This window comes from Somniosus microcephalus, chromosome 13 (assembly GCF_052327205.1).
Source record: "Somniosus microcephalus isolate GS21.2 chromosome 13, FLI_Smic_1.0, whole genome shotgun sequence".
NCBI lineage: Eukaryota > Metazoa > Chordata > Chondrichthyes > Squaliformes > Somniosidae > Somniosus > Somniosus microcephalus.
The window spans coordinates 98382091-98392446 of NC_140999.1; positions in this window are offsets into that span (position 1 = coordinate 98382091).

The window sequence follows — 10356 nt, forward strand, 5'->3', positions numbered from 1 at the left end:
TTTGGTGGCCGGCGCACGTCCAACTCACACGTTGGCTCAGGAGGCGGTGAAGTGACGCGTCGTGGTCTGAGGAGGTGTAAGCGGTCGACATTTTCTGTAAGGGGTTTTCCTTGAGAGATTTCCCTGAGGTTTCTCTCTCTAGAGGCCTCTCTCTCTTGCACAGTAAAACCTTGAGTGGTTCGGCCCACTCACCCCTTAGATTCTATACTCTGACTTAGGCGCAGGATCTACAATGTAGAGAAAACTCTTGTAGACCAAGTTTGATGAAACAAAATGAAATTTTATTGCATAAGGAAAAATATCAAATCAAATGCAAGCAGATAAGGGAGTACATGGGAGGGAAAAACACAAAAACAAATCATAATGACACGATACTAACTAAGGCAAATACAGGCATCTTATACTCTACAACGATCATCATGAAATAAGGAAACACATGGAACATCGAGGGACCCTTAAATCCACCCCCTTATTAAACCTATCTAGATCTGATTGTGAAGGGCCAGAAACATGCTCACCAATCCCACCAGGAAGTGCAAGGTTTTGAAATCGAGTCTGTGTTTTGTCCTTTCAGGCGTTTCGTCTCCACGTGGATCGTGGAGCCCCTGTGAGCTGCGCCACACCTCTCTCCTGAGGTGGGGGTTGGGGGCAGCTGGACACCGGTGGGCCTGGATGTTGACGGGGTTGAGGATCATCGGCTCAACCCTGTTTGGAGGAGCCTTGGCTGGCTCCCATCGCTTCTTCAGTTTTTTATCTCTTCTCCCGAGCCGGGGTGGTTGGAAGGTTTCTTCTCTTGGGACATTTATTATTTTGTCTCTTCTCCCAAGTTGGGTCAATGGCCTCTCGTTCCAGCAATGGCCCGGGGATGGTCGATGATCTCCCGATGTGCTTCCCTGGGGTGGAACGCCGGTTTCGAGACGGCTTTCTCGATGTTGGCTTTCTTCTTCCTCCTGTGATTGCCTGCTTCTTCTTCTGGGTGTCCGGATTCAAGCTGTGTGTCCAACTGCCGAAAAGTCTTCCAGATATACTTTCTTCCAGAAACCTCTGTCTCCCGCCCAAAATCAGGTTAGTCTTTGTTTTACTTTTGGCTGGCTGGGAGCACAGTGGGGTAGTTATTATATTTTAAAATGTCTTAAATGGCTGGTAAAGGCCCATCTCTGGTCTGGAATTACCTTCATTGTTTTTAATGTCCTGCTGATCTCGTTATCTAGCCCTGGGTGCTGTTCTCATGAATATGAAATTGTCCCCTTTTGTCTGGGTCAACATTTAGATGGCCTCTGTCTCCAGGCCGATCTCGACTAGATCTGCATCTAATCCATATGCATACGTGTGGGTCTGGTTTCGTTCTCTCAGAAACGGCTTCCAGAACTTGCTGTAGGTTGAATCCACAAAGCTGTCTGAGGTTGCGCAGGAACCATTTTAAAATGTCCCAATAAGCTGGTCACATGGTATGGCGGTCATTTTGTATGCCCCTTTTTCTGGGCTTCTTTTGAAACAGTTATTAAAATCATGGCCTCTTCTGCCATTTGACCCTTATTAATATAAAGTCCAATTTTGCGAATCCTACACTACCCCCTGATGATACTGTAACTTGCTTGAAGTATCATAATTCTGGGTGAGCAAAATTTTCTGACCTTCCACAATCTAACCATCCCCAGTATTTACCTATCTATGACCCCACGACACATGCATTTCCCATTTCAGAAAACCTAGTGTACATTAAGCATCTATAGATGGCAATACCTTGGAGTTAAAATCTAACAATTTACTTCCAGGCGTGGAGGGGGTCCTTGCACCCCTACATCACCTAGTGCATACACATTAACCTTTTTTATAATAACATCACATCTAATAAAACTTCAATAATAAAAATAAAGTACATACACGAGAAATTCAAGAATACATGAATACATATCAAAAATAATACAGAGGAGGGAGGGAAAACTTTAACTTTATTCAAGCAGCAAAATCTAAACGGGTATCTCTTCTTCTACCCGCACATAATGCTCCCTCCATTCCCCTCTATTCTCATACTTTTGCGAATGTTTGACCTTTTTACAGTGTACAAACAGTAAATAAACTACAATGACAACCTGGCACACTACAAGAATGTGGGAGGCTATCCTAATCCAGGAAGGGACTTCTATATTAGTGAACAGGTCCCACCACGGTGGGGTCACTATATCCAATATGTCCGCCCCTATCTCTAAAGTCTTCTGCTCCAGTGTGTAGAAGTGTTTTTGTGAAACAACAACGGCTTTAAATATCTTGGTGAGGTGTTGAGGGAGAGGGGGAATGATATATCCAAAATGTGCAATGATTCGCTGCAAATCGGTGAAATTCTCTTTCACAGTGATGTGAACAGTGGAAGGTTCAGGAATGGGGACAATTCGCTCTTGGGCCACTTGAACTTCTGCTCTGGGCTTGAAACAGAAGCTGCTGTCACTAACCGGACACCAACCGTGCTGTCCATGCTGGTAGTGGGGCGCTGCAGTGGTGACACAGTATGTCCCACCTCCTATATATGCCACCTGCGGGGGCACATGGCCTTGTGCCATTGTCTCCATGGTGCAATTTATAGGCTTCGCGCCAGCAGTTCTGAACCCGCACTGTGGTTTTGAATGGGCATTCAAGTGCTGGGGACACAGGATGATGTGTGCTCCCCGGCTCCGGCACCCCGAGAGGTCGGTACCCGTCATTGCATGATCCCATCGAATGCCGTAAGGTGGGACCCCCGCGCAGCGAATGTGCGCACCCCCCTGAATGACTCCAATGTTCTTCACCCTGTATACCGGGGCGGGTTTAGCTGTCTTTCCCATCACCGGCATTCTTACCACTATACCCATAATGGTGTGATTAGACCGTCTACAGTCCACTTGGACTGGGTAGGCCTCTGAAGCTAGTCTGAGCTGGCATGGACTCAATGTATTCTCAAAAGGGTGGAGGGCTGCGAGGTGCTTGTTTCTGATCCAGGAGGGGACTAAACCTTGCTTTAAACCCTCCAGATTACTGCGGCCCTCGCCCAGTAACCACGCCCCATATAGCACACAAGCTTCGTTCTGCGCAGCCTGATCGGACGCATTCCGATCCTCCCTGATGAGAGCATTTACCGTTCTGGCGTGTTTCTCCAGCTCAACTATAATCTCTTTTAAGTGTAGTGCCATGGCCTGGTCCTCATGTAACTCAGAACCCACTACCTTATCCTCATCAGTCAGTATCTTTCTTAAGTGTGTTTTTAAACCATTGATCTGGGTTTGCAGCTCCACGTCATCCAGTGTGTTGATGACGGAAGTTCCTGTGTTAAATACCGTGAAAATATCATTTACTGCTCCCCTTCTTTATCTCCCTACTCTGTCCAAGACCTCATGTGGTGTGGTGTACAATTCGGCTCTGTCGACATCGGCAAAGTCGAATTCGTAAAACTGTTTAAACATGTTTGATAACAGGACCTGATATAATTGCTCCGTTTCCCTGGGGCACCACGCTGGCAATCGTACCTTGGTGAGGTTTAAAATCACCGAAGCCACCACGTAGTGGACCCCTTGGTACAGTACCTGACCTGTGGGTACTAATACCAATCCGTTCCCGGGTCCCTTTGTCGTGGTGGGGCACCCTTCCTTGAGGGCTTTAGCTACCGGAGCTGTGGGCAGGGGCTTGCGGGGTCGGGTGATGAGCTCCGTGGCGTTTACTGGGATCTGTGAGTATGGGACTCCGCACGCCCATGAGCTGACATCCCACCTCATTCCTTGCCCAGCATCCTGCCACTGTCTTTGGAAAAAGATGGAGATGCCTGTGGGGCAAGTGCGTTCTGAACCCCACATACAGATGTAGATCCCCTCATCTGTTTCCCACCATTTGTCCCAACAGACACTCAACCCCCCGTGTGTTCCCGTTATTGTCCGATGGGTGTTATTACCCAATCTCTCCCACTCCACCGTCAAGTTCTTCATGGTGCTGCTCAACTTGCGCAGCCACCACCAGCGGTCCAAAGGTACATGTCCCAAACAAACAAGGCAAATCTTCTTGCCCACGGTGACGCTGATCCTGGGTGCAATGATCCGCACCCTGGGGCACATCAGAGACATTTCTCTGTATGCAAACCCCGTCTGGCTGGAGTATTCAGTAGAGTTCGACCCCAGCCAGCCTGGCCATCTCCCTTCATGGAAGTAGGCAGCAGTCTCTTCAGCGTCCCGTGAGCCAGTTCCATCAGTCGCGATGGGGCCTCTATTTCCAGAGCACCCATAAATCGTGGAGTCCTTGGTGCGGCCCCGATAGGCCCAGCTCCATCCGACCATCACGAACGCAACGAGGATCCCTCTCATCTTTCTCCTGGTTCCTGCAATAAATCAAACAATATAGCCAGGCTCCCGAGAGATTCTGGCTTAGGTGACGGCATGATCGGGTCTTTCGACCTCGATCCAAAAAAAACACACACATACTGGGCAGGTTTAAAACTACTTATACTCTAAATCATTTTATTATTTACACACCTTAAACTTAAACCTAAAATTATGTACAGCGCCGCCCGTCCCCGGGCGGCTTGCCTAATCCCTGATTGGACTGCAGCTCGCCGCTTCCTGTGGCGGGGCTGCAGTGACCTGTGGCTCTGGACTGCAGCTTGCCGCTCCCTGTGGCGGGGCTACAGTGACCTGTGGCTCGGGTTCCCCGCAGCCTTTTGCTGTTAATCGGGGACTGTGTTTTTTCAAGGATTCCTGAAGTCGGCGTCTACTGGGAGCGGGGGAATCGGGCCAAGGTTTTACTGGCTGAGGCGTACGAGTCGACCTGCGAAAAGGTACTTTGGGCGTGGCTCCCTTAGTGAGTGGACCTTCGGGTGGTACCTTAGCTCTCACAGCCCGTGGCTCTTCCACGACTGTGGGCTTCGACTCCCTCCCCTCAGGCTCCGCCCCTTTGGGATTCGGGCAGGCTCCCTTGGCGAGTGGACCTTCGGGTGGGACTTCGGCTCTCACAGCCCGTGGCTCTTCCACGACTGTGGGCTTCGGCTCCCTCCCCTCAGGCTCCGCCCCTTCGGGAATTGGGCCTGTGGCAGACGGCTCCTCCTCACCTGTCCCTACAGGTGGAGGATCTCTGCCCCCAATTTCTACCTCCCCCACGCTCGAGTCGAGGACGGGATCTCCGTCCTCCGACTTCACCTCTTCCAGAATCGTGTCGAGGGCGAGACCTTGTTGTTCGGGCCCCTCCTCGTCCGAGTCCCAGGCCATCGGAGAAGGCTCCCTCCAGGTGGGCGGGACCTCTTCTCCTTCCAAGCAGGCTACAACGCCAGCTTGTGTGGTCTGTGACTCATCGCGCGCCTCAGGCTGAGGATCTTTATCCTCAGACCTGGCTTCGGTTGCTGATGCTCTTGCACCCGGTTTAAACAGTTTGCACTGGTTGATGTGAAGCCATTTAGTGCACCAGGGCAACTTCACTGCGTATACCATGGGGCTGGTTTTGCCTACAATCTTGTAGGGTCCCCTGTACAGTGGTTCTGATCTCCCCACTCGGGCAGAGTCTCCTACCATGACCTTATCTCCAACTTCCCACTCCTGGGCTCCGGTGGCGGGGATCGATAGATCTTGTACCGATTCCCGTCCGGCCTTATCTATGGCTCTCTCACCGGTGCGGATGGTCAGACCCAGGAATTTCACCTCCGGCTGGCCGATCCGTGCCTTCTTTGGGTTTACTTTGATACCCTTTCTCCCTAACAGCTCCAATAACTCGGCCAATAGTGGGCCATGCTCCTCTCTTGAGTCTGTGAACAGGAGCAGGTCGTCCACATACTGCACTAGCTGATTGGGCTGGCTGAACTCTTTTAAACTCCCTGCCATGCATTGATGGAATATGCTGGGGCTGTTTTGGAAACCCTGTGGCAAGCAGTTCCAGGTGTACTGTTGCCCTTTAAACGTAAAGGCAAACTTGTACTGATCCTCCCTCCGTAAAGGGATGGACCAAAACCCATTAGAAATATCCAGCACCGTGAACGTGGTCGCGGAGGCTGGAATACTTCCTATCAGGTCGGCAACTGCTGCTACTGTTGGCGAGCAGGCTGGGATGTTGCTATTGAGGACCCTGTAGTCCACCGTGGCTCTCCAGGAATCGTCCGGCTTCTTCACTGGCCATAACGGAGAGTTCACATGGGTGGCTATCAATCTCAACACGTCCTGCTGCACCAGTGAAGATATTGCTTTCTCCATGTCGGGCTCCGCTTCCCGGGGGAAGTTATGCTGTTTTTGGGGTCGGGCCATGAGGTCCCCATCTACGCTAACCTCAAACCCGGTGACCCTCCCGCAATCGTGCTTGTGAGTGGCAAACATCGCCAGGTGGTCACACACGAATGCCTGCAAAACTTGTTGGACGCCCGTGACAATGAGCTCGAGGTCGTAGCCCTCTTTTGGCTTCACGGTACACAGGGTCCCTCTTTCTCCTTCCCCTGGGATGACGACTACCTTGCCCGGCTCACCCTTACCCGCTCCCCAAAGACAATGGTTTCTTAGGTCCACGAGGATCCCGTGTTCGACCAAGAAATCGGACCCGAGGATCCCTTTCCCATTCTCCACCTCCCACTTCATCTTGGTGCGGTGTGGTCCTAAATGAATGGAGAGGGGAATGGAATGTGCACCAGCCTGTTCCTTGCCTGTGAAGCCCGACAGAATATATGGAATCCTGGTGGACAGAGGTGAGGTGGCGGGGTTATCTGTGTGGATCACGGTGCACGATGCCCCCATATCCAACAAATAGGTCCCTTTTACCTCCTGCACTTCCATCTCCACGAGGGGTCACCTCCATATATCACATCTTAGTGCACACAAGTAAACGGGCTGCGCCGGCTCTAGTCATTTGGGCACAGCGGTCGGGGTTTCAGGAGTGACAAGGCCGGTGGTGATGGTTACTTTCCACTGCGAAATCATCACAGACTGCATTGTCTCTAAAATCGATTCAATCGCAGCGGGATTCATAACTGCACCAGCTCATTGTGCTGCGGCAGTCGCTACGACTTGGGTTTGGGCTGGTGCTGGGGCAGCGGTCTGGGCTTGGGCTTGTGCTGCGGGAAATCTCCCTTTATTATCCTTCCACGGATTTCTACAGTCCTTGCGCCAATGTCCATCCTTCCCACACCCGTAGCAATTGAGCTTGGCCTGGACAGGGCGATTCCCCTCCTGACGCCACTCCTTCTGACTTGGGGCTGCGGGTTTTGCCTCATGCACCTTTCCTTTCTGGGGAGGTGTTTCCTGACCTCTACAATTCTTGTACGCTACATTTAACTGACGGAGTACCGTCTCCTCCGTGACGCCAGGACCTTGGGGATCAAACCAAGATCTGGCTAGGGCCTGTATCTCTGGCAAGCTGTTGGTAACCAAGCAACGGAGCCAATGAACCCGCTATTCGTCGTTCATTGCAACCCGTTCAGGCATACCCGGACAGCTGCCTTGATATACTGGCCACAGCCTTTCTGCGAAAACCAGTGGGGGTTCTCCAGATAGCTGCACGGTCCCTTCTACACAGTCGAACGGACTACCGTCGTCCACTCCCATTACTTCTAAAACTTCCTCCCTGAGATCCGCATACCCTTTCCATCCCCTTTTACCATCCTCTGAGAGGCACTGAAGGATTGTGCAATCCAGGGAGAAAAGCAACAGTTTGACCTGTTCCTGATCATCACAGTCATTGATGGCTGCTGTTTCCTCTATCTCCCTGAAATGAATCGAGGGATCTCCCTTTACTGTGAGTCGTGTGAGGTGGCTCACCATGGATCTTAATTGCGGGCCAGCGTAGGGCACCACGAGTTGGTTCTGGTGGGGTCCGACACTGCCATCGGCAGCGTTGGGACCGAACCTCTGGTGCCGAGCGGGACACATCGGTGCCGGTCCCGGCTTCGCTACCAGTGGCTCCTCCTCACACTCCACCTCGGCTACCTCCTCTTTCATTACCCCCTCCTTTTACGACCAAGTCTCACTATAGCTCGGTGGTGCTGAGGGCTCGGTGGCTGGTACCACAATTACCTCAGCTGGAATCGGCTGTTTTGATTCCTTTAAAAAGTCCATGTGACTGGCTTTCGGGCTGACGAGACACAGTGTAGTGGCGCTTCTTCGTTTCCAAACAGGCAGCCACTGAGCTGTGGGGTTTTTAACAACGAGTAGACGCGTGTCGAAATAAAACGTTCCCAAACGTAGCTTTGTCTTTTAAACTGTTTACTATAGCACTTAACAAACGGAATTACAAAGCAAACACGTATAAACGAACACAGTCAAAAACTGTACTGCTCCAAACCTCACAGCTTCTGCCTCCTTCAACCACGTGCAGTTTAAACTGTAAAATGGCTGCACCCATGTGTGGCTTAGGGACTGTTCCATTATGGCAAGAATGAAGGGGGTGTCTCGGACTATGCTACTGGAGCAAGAAAATAGGGGGTTTCTTAATACAATAAGTCGGTCAGGTAAATTAACTGTATTATGCCATTTAACCACTATTTTAAAGTATTTTCTTAAGCTTTTATGGCTCTTACATTCCGGCCCCTAATTGACTAGGCACATGAAGCATATCAATTACTCAAACATTAAGAGTCATAAACTAATGAGTTCAACATATTTACAATATAAGTGTCCACTTTTTTCGTTCGGGAACCTTTCACGCTGCTTCTTGTAGCAGGCAGAGCTTTGTGATCGGTCTTTCCAGGGTACTGGTCTTGGTTTGCAAACAAACGCGACGAACGACGCCTCTGGAGTCTGGCATGGTCTTAATTATTTTTCCCATCAACCAAGAATTTCTAGGGGCTGAATCATCCACAATTAAGACAATGTCTCCGACAATGAAGTTCCTCTTTATTTTGGACCATTTTTGACGCTCCTGTAGCAGAGGTAAGTATTCTCTTGTCCATTTGGTCCAGAAAAGGTCTGACATATACTGAACTTGCCTCCACTTCCGACGGGCATACAGATCTTCCTTTTTGAAGACTCCCGGGGGCATGGCTGGCTGTGTTTTCAACAACAACAGGTGGTTCGGAGACAGGGCTTCGAGGTCATTGGGATCATCTGATGTCTTAGTTATCGGTCGGTCATTAATGATGGCTTCGACCTCGCACAGAACGGTTTGGAGTCCCTCGTCGTCAAGCGCTTGCTGCTTCAGTACAGAACTGAGTAGTTTTCTTACGGTGCATATCTGTCTTTCCCAGACACCTCCATGGTGGGATGCAGCCGGAGGATTGAAGATCCACTTAATTCCTGTTTGCATCATGGCTTCCTGTATTTTAAGCTGATTCCAACCTTCAATAGCTTCCCGTAGTTCTCTCTCCGCTCCGACGAAATTAGTGCCATTATCAGAACGCATAATGGACACCTGTCCTCTTCTACAGACAAAGCGCCGCAAGGCGTTAATACAGGAATCAGTGTCAAGCGTGTGTGCCACCTCAATATGAACAGCTCTGATGGTCAAACAAGTGAAAAGCACACCATATCTCTTGACAAGGCTCCGTCCTCGCTTTACCTCGAAAGGCCCGAAATAGTCCACCCCTACGTTTGTAAATGGGGGCTTGTCTGGTAACAAACGGTTTTCAGGCAGGTCTGCCATTTTCTGCTCCCCAGCTCTAGCGTGTAACCGTCTGCAAACAATGCATTCAGAGAGTATTTTTCTTATTACGGAATTAGCTCCTGGAATCCAGTATCTTTGTCTTAGCTTCGCAAGCACGTGATTCCTCCCACTGTGTCCAATACTCTGGTGTATATGCTGAAGAATGAGGGTAGCAACCCGGAGGTCCTTAGAAAGGATAGCAAGATGCTTGGCCTCCTCTGGCATAGCAGATTTGTTTAGTCTCCCTCCCACCCTCAGTACTCCATCTTGCAGTGTAGGGTCCAGCTTGTAGATATGACTACCTTTCTTGATTGGAGTATTTCGCTGTAGAGCTTCGATTTCTTCTGGGTATCTTTGTCTTTGACTGAAGCGAACTATCTCCTTCTCAGCCTTGGCCAAATCCTCCACGGTCAATGAATTCTTGCCCAATGTGGTCTTGTGATGATGCGTATACTGCTGTAGAAGCATTCTCTGCTTATCAGGGTTACTTTCAGACTGACTGATAGTGGCTCGGTACTCTTTTCTCTTACCGCTCAGGTGTAGCAGCAACTCTTTCAACCTTAGAAACCATGCAACTGCTTTCCTCAACTGGTGCCATCCTGAGAAATGGTTAACAAGCTTGTTCACTGTGTCAAAGTTCTCTTTTGTATTTATGAGATTTACTGTGACTGATCTCTTGACTTCGACGTCGTCTTCAGCAATCTGACTTGGCATATCTGGTCTTTCTGGCCATGATCTCTCTGTTTCCAGCAGATAACTTGGACCTTGTATCCAAGTTTCACTCCTCATGAAGTT